This window comes from Temnothorax nylanderi, unplaced genomic scaffold (assembly GCF_030848795.1).
Source record: "Temnothorax nylanderi isolate EJ_2023f unplaced genomic scaffold, tnyl_v1.0 TNYL_tig0202_pilon, whole genome shotgun sequence".
NCBI classification, from domain to species: Eukaryota; Metazoa; Arthropoda; class Insecta; order Hymenoptera; family Formicidae; genus Temnothorax; species Temnothorax nylanderi.
The window spans coordinates 1-11,870 of NW_027249264.1; the positions used below are offsets into that span (position 1 = coordinate 1).

Here is an 11,870-nt window from a genome sequence, read left to right on the forward strand (position 1 = left end):
TGTCAAGAAATTACACCCGTAATGTTATCGAAAGTGCGAGAAAGCATAATGCGGAGAATCGCGTTATGTGCGGAAGAAAATGGAGGTTATTTTGAACACCTTCTATAATCTTCTGTAAAGATAAAATACAAATATAATGATTATATTAATGTTATATCAATAAAGTTATTATATAAATACTAATAAAGTTATTGACTATCTCTAATATTAATAATATCGAAATTTTTTTAATATTAATAAAGTTATCGAGTTATCTTATCATACTTAATATATTTATCAAGTATAGATAGCGGGCTAATTAAAAACAAGGCGCGGTTGGTGGTGCGCGAATATTATAATAATTAATTTTAGCACATAATTTTTCCAACACAAATTCATTGGAGTAGTAAAATTCCTTCCCTCGCCCCGATTAATTTAACTTTCAGAAGCTGTATAACTGGCTATATTTAAACAAATTTTAGTTGGAAAAATTATATGTTAAAATTAATTATTATAATATTCGCGCACCACCAACCGCGCCTGGCTTTTATTTAGCCCGCTATCTATACTTGGTTATTCCATAAGAAGCCTACACTTCGAATCTTAATATTTATATTACTGATTACTGATGATTTGTTTAATAATCTCTGCGCTTTCGACAAATTTCCATCAAAATACGAGACATTCACTTAAATTATGCAAAACATTCAATTTTAATAGACTTCAACATTGATCGGTTAAAACAGAAGCCAAAGTGACAAGGTATGAAAATACATTTTATAAAGTAAACGTGACAAACGAGGGATGCCTTATTTTTTCCTCTTACGAAGAAAGCTGGGAAAACGATTATCAGCGGATCTTATGTCTAACAACATTTATTTCAGAATATTAATATTTCATCATTAACATTAATAATTAATTCAATATACTGATGCTAATAAGCATCTTTATGTAAATAATGCTACTGAATCTCATATAAATCTACAAGGAATTTATTACTGAAAAGTATTCATTAAATATTATGATAATTTGCCTTATATAAACTATTCATTAGCATCATATTTAAAATGCGTATTTTATACTAATAAACCTCTTGTTTATGAGATTAAGATTAAGATTTTTAAGATGCAGCAGCATCATTTATATAAAGAATTATATAATGCTTATTAGTATTGATATATTAAATTAATTATCAATTTCATGATAAATTATTTATTAATGTAACAAAATAAATATTGTAATATTTGTTAATGGTGATTTCTGCCATTATTTAAACTTACATTGAATGAAATTTATTAGACTTATAATTTAAATTTGCACACATATGCTAATTGCTGACTTTTGTCCTGTGCATAAACATTGTGTGCAAAAAATAATTTAAGTAATAAAATTATAATATATAATAATTTTGATGGACTACGGTACGAGCTTTTTTCGTAAGAGAGAAGATGTCTTTCGTTTTCTTAATAAAATTTATTTCATAACCTGTATTGTCATCTTGACTTCTGTTTTAACGTTACTGCTACGGAAATCCGTCACAATTGTATTGCAACTTCGGGCGCTACAAAGTTCATTTTCTATAATGAAAAAATCCATGTTTACCCGAGAAGTGAGCTTTGCGAGTCGAATATCTCGCACGTAGTGTTGCCGCTTTTCCGCGTGCGTGATTGGCTGGCGCGCGGTCGAGATTGACGGCGCGATCGAGATTGCGGCGAGTTTGGCGAGTTTCGCGTGTGTAAATCGTGCGATGTGACGTGTGTGGCGTGTGTTCGCGTGGGGGGGGGGGGGTTTTCATTCGCCCTCGGATGAGGACTATTACGGTGCCTTATCCCCTAGGGTATATTAGCACAATGGAACTAGGCCCAAATATGTGATTTCCTCTAATAGTCAGATAACTTTATCGATATGCCTCAAAAACTTAAAAATAACGTATAGAATATTCCACTTCTTCGATTTAATGAGACGACATATATCTATTTCCTCCAGATAGCCCTCTGCTCTTAATTCCGCATCCATGTCAATCCTTCTAGCATCGTACTTGTGGCATCTTGTTAAAAGATGTTGCAAATCCTCATTTTCGTATCCACATTCACATCTTGCTGTATCAACATAACCTTTCCTCTTAAGAGACGCACCGAGGTTGTAGTGATTTGCTCTCAATCTGTTAAGTAGGGTGACAAAATATCTCTCTGCATTAACCTCTCTAAACCATGGTATCACTGCTGCTCTATCATAGAAATTCTGAAAGTAAAATGCACCCTTGTACACGGATTCTCGAGTAATCGATAGTTGTGTGGCATCCCACGTCTCCCTTCTAGCACACTTCATGAGATCCCCCACTGGGATCTCGATGGTGGGGTCGGCCTCCTCATTGGCTGCCTCCTTCGCTAGCGCGTCGGCCATCTCGTTGCCGGTGATCCCGACATGCGCGGGAATCCAAACTAGAACGACATTCTTTCCGTGCACAACTTCCAATTCATAAATTAGAATTCTAGCCTCCGTAATGTATTTATTCTTATGTACGTTAATGTGGTTGTTATATATAGCCTGTAAAACAGATTTACAATCTGAAAAAATGACAATATCTTTTTTCCTTTCTGCATGTTGCATCTTCATTATTTGCAGAGCCGATTTAACTGCAAAAGCCTCCGCCGTATATGAGGAGCACTGATAGTGAAGACTCATCTTGTACGCTGTTACTTGGTCGCAGATAACTATACTGGCTCCAGTGGATCTTGAATTCTCATTGTATGATCCGTCCGTAAAAATTATCTCAGGGGTATCACTCAGGCAAAACAGATCTATGACTTTTCGAACCAGAATTCGATCCGAGAATCCCTCGTGTTTTCTATCTCTACCAATTTCAAGATCCACCTTGGGCCTAAATGTATGTGCATAATATACACTCTGAAAAATTTCGGATCTTCTATGGGGGCCGATTGCAGTCCTATATGTACGGGTCCCTCTCCATATTTCCGACAGAAGAGACATTCTGTACTGGGGCTGACGGAATCTAGCATAGTTCTCACGATCTAGGAGTCGCTGTAACTTGTCACAAAGACCGTTTCGGTTATATGCGATCGCCTTGTTTACGAAGTTACGTCCAAGAAGCATAGCACGGTCTCTCAGATACCTCACTTTCGCCTCCGCTATAATTACATTGGTAGGAGTACTATTTCTATACCCCAAGGCAGTACGGATGCCCAAATACTGTGATCTTTCCATTTTCAGCTGCAGTGTTGCGTCTAGGAAAGTAGACGAAACTTCCGTAGTCCGTGACTGATCTTACCAGGCTCTTATAGAGCATGAGGGCCGTGTTGACCTCCATACCTTTAGATACTTTACATAGATACTTAATAACGGAGTTAGCTCGATTTACCTTGGCTCTGACTTCTGTAACTTGTCGATCAAACTTCAACCTATTATCCAACCAGATTCCCAGGAACTTGGCACCACAGCTATTGAACACTTCGCAGTCACCCACTCCAATACTAAGGCCTCTATCCAGGAAACCACTCTTAGAGAATTCCACAAGTACAGATTTCTTCGGCGCCAGATCCAGACCGATCTCACGCAGTCGCTCCGCAACAATATCCACAGCACGTTGGAGCAGCTCCTTATTCCGACAGCGATTCGGGCCGCTGATGTAAAGCCCGATATCATCTGCAAATTCTACCGCCTCAACACCCTCAGGAAGGTCAGCACAAAGACCCTGCGTGACCAGGGAATATAGCACAGGACTAAGAACAGCGCCCTGCGGGAGTCCCTTGTAGACGTATCGAGTTATAAATTCACGAGAATTAATAATAAAACGTACCTTTCTACGATATAGCCAGTTACGAATAAACCTGACAATACCGAGGGGACAATTCAGCGCCGTTAGCTTGTCCATCGTAATGCGGAAGTCGACGCAGTCGTAGGCAGACGCCACGTCGAGAAAGAACGCAAGGGTATATTCCCCAGCACAAACAGAAGCCCTGATATCCGACACAATTCTAGTTAAATTATCCGCGCAGGATCTGCCCCTACGGAATCCACTCTGAGAGGCACTGAATTTATCCTCCTTCTCCGCCCACCAAATAAGCCTCTCATTGATCATCCTTCCCATTACCTTGCCTACGCACGACGACAGCGAAATAGGACGCACCTTCTCACTTCCCGCCTTGTCTATAAATATTACTTGATAGTTCAGCCACTCTGTAGGCAACGTCCCCGATGACCAGACCACGTTGAAAAGCTCGAGGAGACAAACTTTGGCAGGCTCTGGTAGGAGCCGGATCATCTTATATTCAATTCCATCGAGTCCGGGAGACGAATCCTTCCTAATCATCTCTATTGCTCTATTCAGTTCAGCGCGAACAAACGGAGCGTCCAGCTCATCGTCGGGACAACCATCGTCGAGGTTCGCATTAGGGTCCGTTCCCACACACGGAGGAGCCAGCCCGTCAATGGAGGATTTAATAACCTCCTCTCTATTCTTCGTGGGCCAAGCATGCCAATCCAGGTTCTTCCTGGCATTCTTAAGGATGCGCATCGTTCTCCACACATAGCTAAGGCTGGTAAACCGGTTAATATCTCCGCAAAATCTCTCAAAACTGGCTCTCTTCTTGGTCTTCAGAGTACGCCTGGCCAGCGCCCTGGTTCTCTTATACTCAACCCAGTCGTGAATACTCTTCGTCCTTCTCCAGGTGGCAAAAGCAGATCTTCTGTTCCGGATCGCCTCATCACACTCCAGATCCCACCACTTATGCGATCTCTTGCGCTTATCGGGGTCGTCCGGGGGAGGTCCGGGGTCCTCGAGAGGTCTACCCGACGCAACCGAGACAGATCTCCTCAATATCTCCACAAAGTAATCGTAATATTTCTCCAGGTCTGCCTTGAACAGCTCACAATGCGGAAGAAGGGATGAAACGACCTCGCTCTCTACCAGCCTACCAAACCGCGACCAATCAGTTCTCCTGGTAGACAATCTATTAGTGGCTTTCCTGTATATTTGAGGGTGGACGTCAAATGAGAAAGATATTGGGTAGTGATCACTATCCCATGTCTCCTCTAGTTGTCGATAAGAGACTCTATCAACAATACCTCTAGATCCGAACATCAGATCCAGGTTGGAGTTTCTCTGGCCGCGAAGGCCCTGGCGCGACTTGGTATCCGTATTTATACACATAAGGTCCTCTTCATCCATCACCTCATAAAGTAGGTCACCCTTATCGTTTGTGGTAGGGCAGTTCCAGACAACGTTATGAGCATTCATGTCTCCCAATATGATCGAGTCATCATTGTTTCCCTTGATGGTCTGAAAAACAGGAAAGAGATCACGCCTCGTCATAGGTTCATTCGGATGTCTGTACACAGCAACTATGTTCAGGTTTCTGTTCAAGGACTTGGTCCTCACGCCGACAACATCGTATCCCACCGGCAAAGTCCCCGGGATTCGAAGAACCTCAAAATCCAGACCGTTACGAACGGAAATTGACACACCCCCACTGCCAAGACGGTTGCTACTATTAACTGTTCTATGACTAGAAAAATAGACTCTGTTAGGGCTCGAACATCTGGTCTCAGTAAGAACAATAATATCGTACTCTAAAACGTTTGAAGTGAGCTCATCTCTACTCGTCTGATAACCTCGACAATTCCACATTAGAAGGTTAATTTATGCTATGGGGAGGGACCTAGGCCTCCCAAGCCTTACCGGAATCTTCTCTAAATCCTTAATTCTGTTATGATCACTTCTCGCCGATGCATAATCAGCTCCTCCGCCGTCCACACCTGCCCGACCATCTGGGTGTATAAGAGCACCAATTAAAATATCTCTTGCATCCGGAAACCTCTGCAGCAACTGCAGAATGCTATTTAGGACCTCCCCCACGTGGCCGTGAGAGGAGTCCAAGTCAACACGGACCCGCGAGTCCCTCCCTGCAACCTCCGCCCAGGAGGCACCGTTATATGCTGCCCGCAGGGCTATGCCTCTCTTATCCTTAGTTATCTCTTCCGCACGGTTGTCAAATTGAGCGTAATAATTTCCTATATGGCTAGGAGGCCTCACAGAGGGTCTCCCAGACCTGCGAACACGACTGTCCTCCACCATCTCATGATTTGCGTCACCCGCTGACGGGATTCACCTGGCATCCCCCGACTCCGCAGCACCACTCCGCGATTCCGCCCTCCTGGGCAACGCTGGCCACGTCTTGGGTTCCCTAAAATCGTCCTGGGGCCTTGCAACAAAGGTGCCCCCCTCCACCAACCTTGCCGCCCTATGGAATGAGATATTATTGTGAGCCATAGTAATGTTAATATTCTTATTTTTCTCGAACACGGGGCATCCTCTATACGTAGACTTATGATGACCATTGCAATTATAACAGGATACCGGTCTGTCGCAGTGTCCATGAGATTTATCACCGCAGACGATACACCGCGTTTCACTCTTGCAAGCAATCTTAGAGTGGCCAAATCTAAAGCAGTTGTAACACTGACGAGTGGGCGGTACATACGGTCTAACTTTCAGTCCCACGCCGTTCCCAAAGATCCTAAGATCTCGTGTCTTATCGGCCTTAAATGTAATAATAATATTGTCCGTACTGACTAGACTAGATTTCTGCTGCTCGGGGTCCCATCTTCGCCGTAACATCCTCTCCATTTTAAGAATACCAGTTTTATCCTGAATCACGTCCCACAGGGCCGGGATACTGGAAGGCCAGTCCGAGATGACCCCCTTACATATAATTGCACGTTGTTCCAGGAAAGCCGTGAGTTTCGATTGTTTACCTATAATGTCTAATGCAGAATTAGCAAAAGAGAAATCCTTAAATTCTAATTCAGCCGAAAAATGGTTAGTCATCTCCAGCGTTAACGGGCAAATCTGCATCTCATTAAGCAACATCCACATCTTGATACGATTCCTACCTTTTGTTGTAGAGGATTGGTCATGGGGGAGGCGTATAGTAATCTTAGCGATTCCCTTATGATCGTCATCATATCTCACAAATTTTTGCACGTCAGAATTATTATTGCATTTTCTCAATACGGAATCGCAAACAGTATACGTCTCTTTATCCGGCACCGGGGGAACGTTCACGTTACTTACACGTGTCGAACTCGTGTCATTCGCATTATTATCTACAGATGACTGCGTGCTATTGAAGCCCGTGGCATTCAAGGTCGTTTTGTTTATTAAAAGGTCACGACCTCTAGTTTCCTCTAAACTCGTGAAGGAATTATCCTCCATCTCGATATCAGTCTCCTTACTATTAACGACGGTTAGATCGCTCCGCTCACGTGTACCTTTCTCCATTCTTATTCTCTGGGAGAAATTGTCGAATTCCCGCTCAGATGTGCCGATGCGTTGTTTCTTGCTGAAATTCTCCGAGTCATCGTCAGAGAGCAGAGGGCTATCACGTGGGCGTCTCGTGGTCAAGTCCGTTGACTGCATAAGGATCCTCTTCACTTTCTCACGGAGGAAAATAGATCTGTGCTCCCCCTCCGAGGGGGGGGGAGCAAAACTAATTAGCGATAGTTAGCCCTCCCAAATAAGGACCTCCAATAATTACCCCCCCCCCCGCACGCAACTCAGAGTTCAAGACTCGAGATAGACTCGCGGCAAACAATCAAGCAACGCGCAAACACGTCCGCCTCGCACGGTGGCTCAAGCCGAACTCGTGTGTTCGCGTGGTGTTTTGCGAGGTTAGTAGGATTTTTTATTATAATATAATAAATATAATTCACTATTATATATATATATTTATTGATAAAATATTGGTAAATAAATATATATAAATTATATTATACATTAATATCTTTTAACGCAATGACGTGTGCTCGCGTGGTGTCTCGCGAGGTTAGAATTTTATATAAATATACATGATATTATTAGTAAATAAATAAATATATATAAATTATATTTTACATATTAATAGGTGCTTTACATTTTTACATCATCAAAACTCAGATAAGTTCTCACTTGTGACGTCGTTCTAGCCTTTTTGGCAATTCATGAATAATAAAGACAGAATGACATCACAAGTGAGAATTATCTGAGTTTTGATGTAAATGGAAAGTAACTATTATCTTTTAACGTCATCTATAATGTTTCAATATTTATTGCTTGTTCGTACAAATCTAATCTAAGGTATACGTTACAGTAATTATAGATTTTTGATACAGACAGTAAATTATATTTATCTTTGTAATCATATATTTTATATATATAAGCAGATGTAATAATTACTGTTTTTGCATTATGTAAAATTTGCCTTATTTTAGATATACCGATGAATTTAATGTTCGAGAAGATCTGATGGGATTAGCTATTAAGTGCTCATGGTGCAAATATTCAACAAGCGTGAAAAGTTGATGACATTACAAATATAGTTGGAAGAAAATTCATGCATATTTAAGATATATAGAGAGGTAATAATAAAAATTATTATCGCTTGTATTATTTCGAAATTGTTTTATAAAAGTTTATTAAGATTACGTAGAGATATTTTGGACAGCAGTGAAGATTGCGTTCGGGCTTTACTGTCAAGAGGTGGTTATCAGAGAAGTAATTTAGGATATATGAGTGGCAGACAAAGTCATCTTCCAACCTAGCGTAGAGATCGCAGAGATGAATATCGTCGTACTACCGATGACGAAGACACTGTTTTAGACAGCCAAGATGTTTCAAGCATTGATAAAGGTAATAATAATAATACTTATTGATCACGCGCGCGTGTGTGTGCGTGCGTGCGCGTGTACACGTGCGCGTGTACACGTGTGCGTGTGTACGCGTGTGAAAGACGTGCTTGATCGGTAGGCTGACGCGCATATTTGTATATGTATATGAATACATTTAGAGTTAATCTATATACATTTGTTTAGGCAGTAATGCCGGCCCGTGCGACCAATCGACCATGAATAGCAAGGAAGGAACACCCGCGAACGACGTATCCATATCTAACAACAGTTCTCAGGGACCTAAAGGCCAAAGAGAACATCGGTCTCGTCCTCCTCATATGCAGCAGAGCAATAAGCCTAAAGAAACTCTGATTAATGGTACCAGTGATTAAGCAATTACGTTGCGTCGTCACCAATCGCCAATCGCTACTAACGTTGCTACGTTACACCTGATGAGAATTATTAACTCCCAGCACGTAACATGACGCATACCGACGCAAGGATTACACGATTATAGAACGCGTCATGATTAGTCTACACTCGTTGTTAAGACTGTTTGTTACCGACATAAGAATACGACAGTTATTTAAGAAATCGTCATTCTCCTTAAACACATTTAAGGACACATAATATTAATATCCATGCATGGTTTAGTTTAATGATGGTAATTACACTGTCATGTTTGATATACGGATATATTTATTGGGAGATAGAGGAGTAGCATTTGGTAAGAAGGATTCCCTGATTGTGAAACTGTGCCTCATTTTTATACTAAGCTCTCCTAACTTATGTGGATGTATCGTATGGTACACCTTGGTCACTTGTTAACGTTTAACGATCCAATATTAGGTTGGATAACGCGCGGTTTGTACGTCAATTATCGCTCTGGATAGATTTTTCATCTAGATATGTCGCTCAGTACTTACACAATATATACAATTTGGTATTCGTAGTGTGATGTTCTGGTATCGAGTTTATTTAATTTAGCTTGATAGTGTCTTAATCCGATGGGCAAATTATTCAACATACTTTTCACGAATGTTCCGTATTGAGGTAAAATATGTATTGTTGCTAAGTCGATTAGACATACTTTATCACTTTATTACTCGACCCAATAATCTCGTCGATTACTTTGATACGCGCTATCGGAGGTGATTATGAAAACCGAAAAATGAATGTGACATAACTAAGATGTAACTTGATGCGGTACAAGGAAAATGGATTTCTGTTATTATTTAATCGTAACAATGGTAGGCGGCAGCTTCAAGAAATTCTGGTTCAAAGGTGTTCCCAATGATGTTTCTTTCTATTTACTTGAGAAAATTGAGTTTTTGATTTACGATTAGAGTTATTTAACAACACTAGATTTTTACGTTTCAAAACTATGTTGATTAATAGCATCATGATGATGGCGAAAATGACTTGTTCAATTCTAACATGGTCAGATGTGCACATGGAGTCGGTTTTTATTTCCGAATACATTTTTCACGTAATTTAGCTTTTCTTTCTTTCTTTTTTTTCTTTTTTTCCTTTTCTTTTAATTATTATATATATATATATATATATATCTTTTTTTTTTACTTTTATTACAGTCTAAGCATACTATATCAAACTTTAGGATTCGATATCGAGTTTTTTTCTGCATTGTTTCGCGTGATTTAAAAAGAAAGTAAACGTATACTTAGTAATACCAATGTATGATGTGCCAGAGAGAAAGAACCCAGCAAACACCAAATATAACTGATATATAACCTGGGAGTAACAGATTATATAACAGGTGTTATACTGGAGTAGCATAACAGTTATATAACTTTACATTATTACTATAATATAACTAGGTTATAAAACTATTATGTTGCTCCGTTATTTATATGTTATAATAAATGCACATTAATACAACTGTTATATATGCGTGTTATACAACAACGGTTGCGTTGATATTATATAAATATTATATAACATAATTTCAATTACCGCCGGAATTATATAACCTCGATAGCATGCGCCATAGCGGCGCACGCAAGTTCGCGGTCTCTCGCCGCTTCTGCTAGTGCCATCGTGCCTCGTGCCTATCGCGACGATATTCATTTGGAAGACCGCGCCCGTCCGTGTGAAATCGTGAACCGCGTTCGCGGGTGTCTCGTGTGCGCGACGGCCCGTCGCTCGTGAAAGGACGCGACGCCGTCGAGAGACGGTCGAGGACGTGCCTTTGATTCGCCCTCGTACGAGAGATAGCTTGATCGAGCTATTATAGGTTAGAACACGTTGTGCACATTAGGAGGTATTTTCCGTTTCACGCACAATGCGCATAATGCATTATTTATCCTTGTTATTCATCGAGTGTTAATAAACAATTGGATAAATGATATATGCATTATGCGCATCATGCGTGAAACGGAAATACCCTAAGGGTCGGTCTACAATCAGTCGTACAGTCGTATGTCGGAGGGTATTTTCCGTTTCACGCACGATGCGCATAATGCATCATTTTTCCTTGTTATTCATCGAGTGTTAATAAACAAAGGATAAATAATGCATTATGCGCATCGTGCGTAAAACGGAAAATATCCGGTCTAAGTCGACGGTCTTTTAGTACATGGAAATAGGTTAAAATTTTTTTTATTTAACGATATTTATTTTTATTTAATTTTTTCTTTGAAAATCATTCTTTAGGGGAAGATATTAATTTGGATATATATAATTGTCTGTACTATACAAAAGTTCTGTATGGAAAAATATATTTCGGAGCATTGTACATTATAATTGCACTTGATTAGAGATTTGAAATATTAAATATTCAAAAATGGCATTAAAAAAGATTTAGTTTCTTTTCTTAAATGTTTCTAAAAATATTTTCTTATTAATCTTGATAATTCTTTTTAATTTTGTTGATTGCATTTAAATATCTCTTGTTTTTTGTTCTTTTATGTGACATAATTATTTAATTTCAACATCTTTTTAAGACAAAACTATTTTTAATGAAATCATAATGCTAGATAATATACATATATATTTTGTAAATGAAATTTTCACGATTACACGGTAATTATTTTACATTCTATATTTTCCATATTAATATCCTTTAAATCCGAAAATTGGCTTTATTATAATGTTATTTTAACCTGGTTTTCTATACAAAACACAATCAAAAATTAACTAGATTATTTTAACGCTTTGAAACTTTTGGAGCACAAAGTTAAAATTATGTACTTTATTACTTTTCGCAG

General features: G+C 39.5%; 1 long non-coding RNA gene across 5 annotated transcripts; it reads left to right on the forward strand.

Annotated features, from left to right (window-relative positions):
* Positions 1–7,598: 7,598 nt before the first annotated feature.
* Positions 7,599–10,106, forward strand: LOC139778933 (uncharacterized). Of its 5 annotated transcripts, none has more exons than XR_011719739.1 (4): positions 7,599–7,668; positions 8,248–8,394; positions 8,448–8,665; positions 8,848–10,106. It is a non-coding gene; the product is annotated as an uncharacterized lncRNA (long non-coding RNA). The 5 variants fall into 5 exon arrangements; XR_011719736.1 differs by having other exon boundaries at positions 8,457–8,665; XR_011719737.1 differs by having other exon boundaries at positions 8,466–8,665.
* Positions 10,107–11,870: the final 1,764 nt, after the last annotated feature.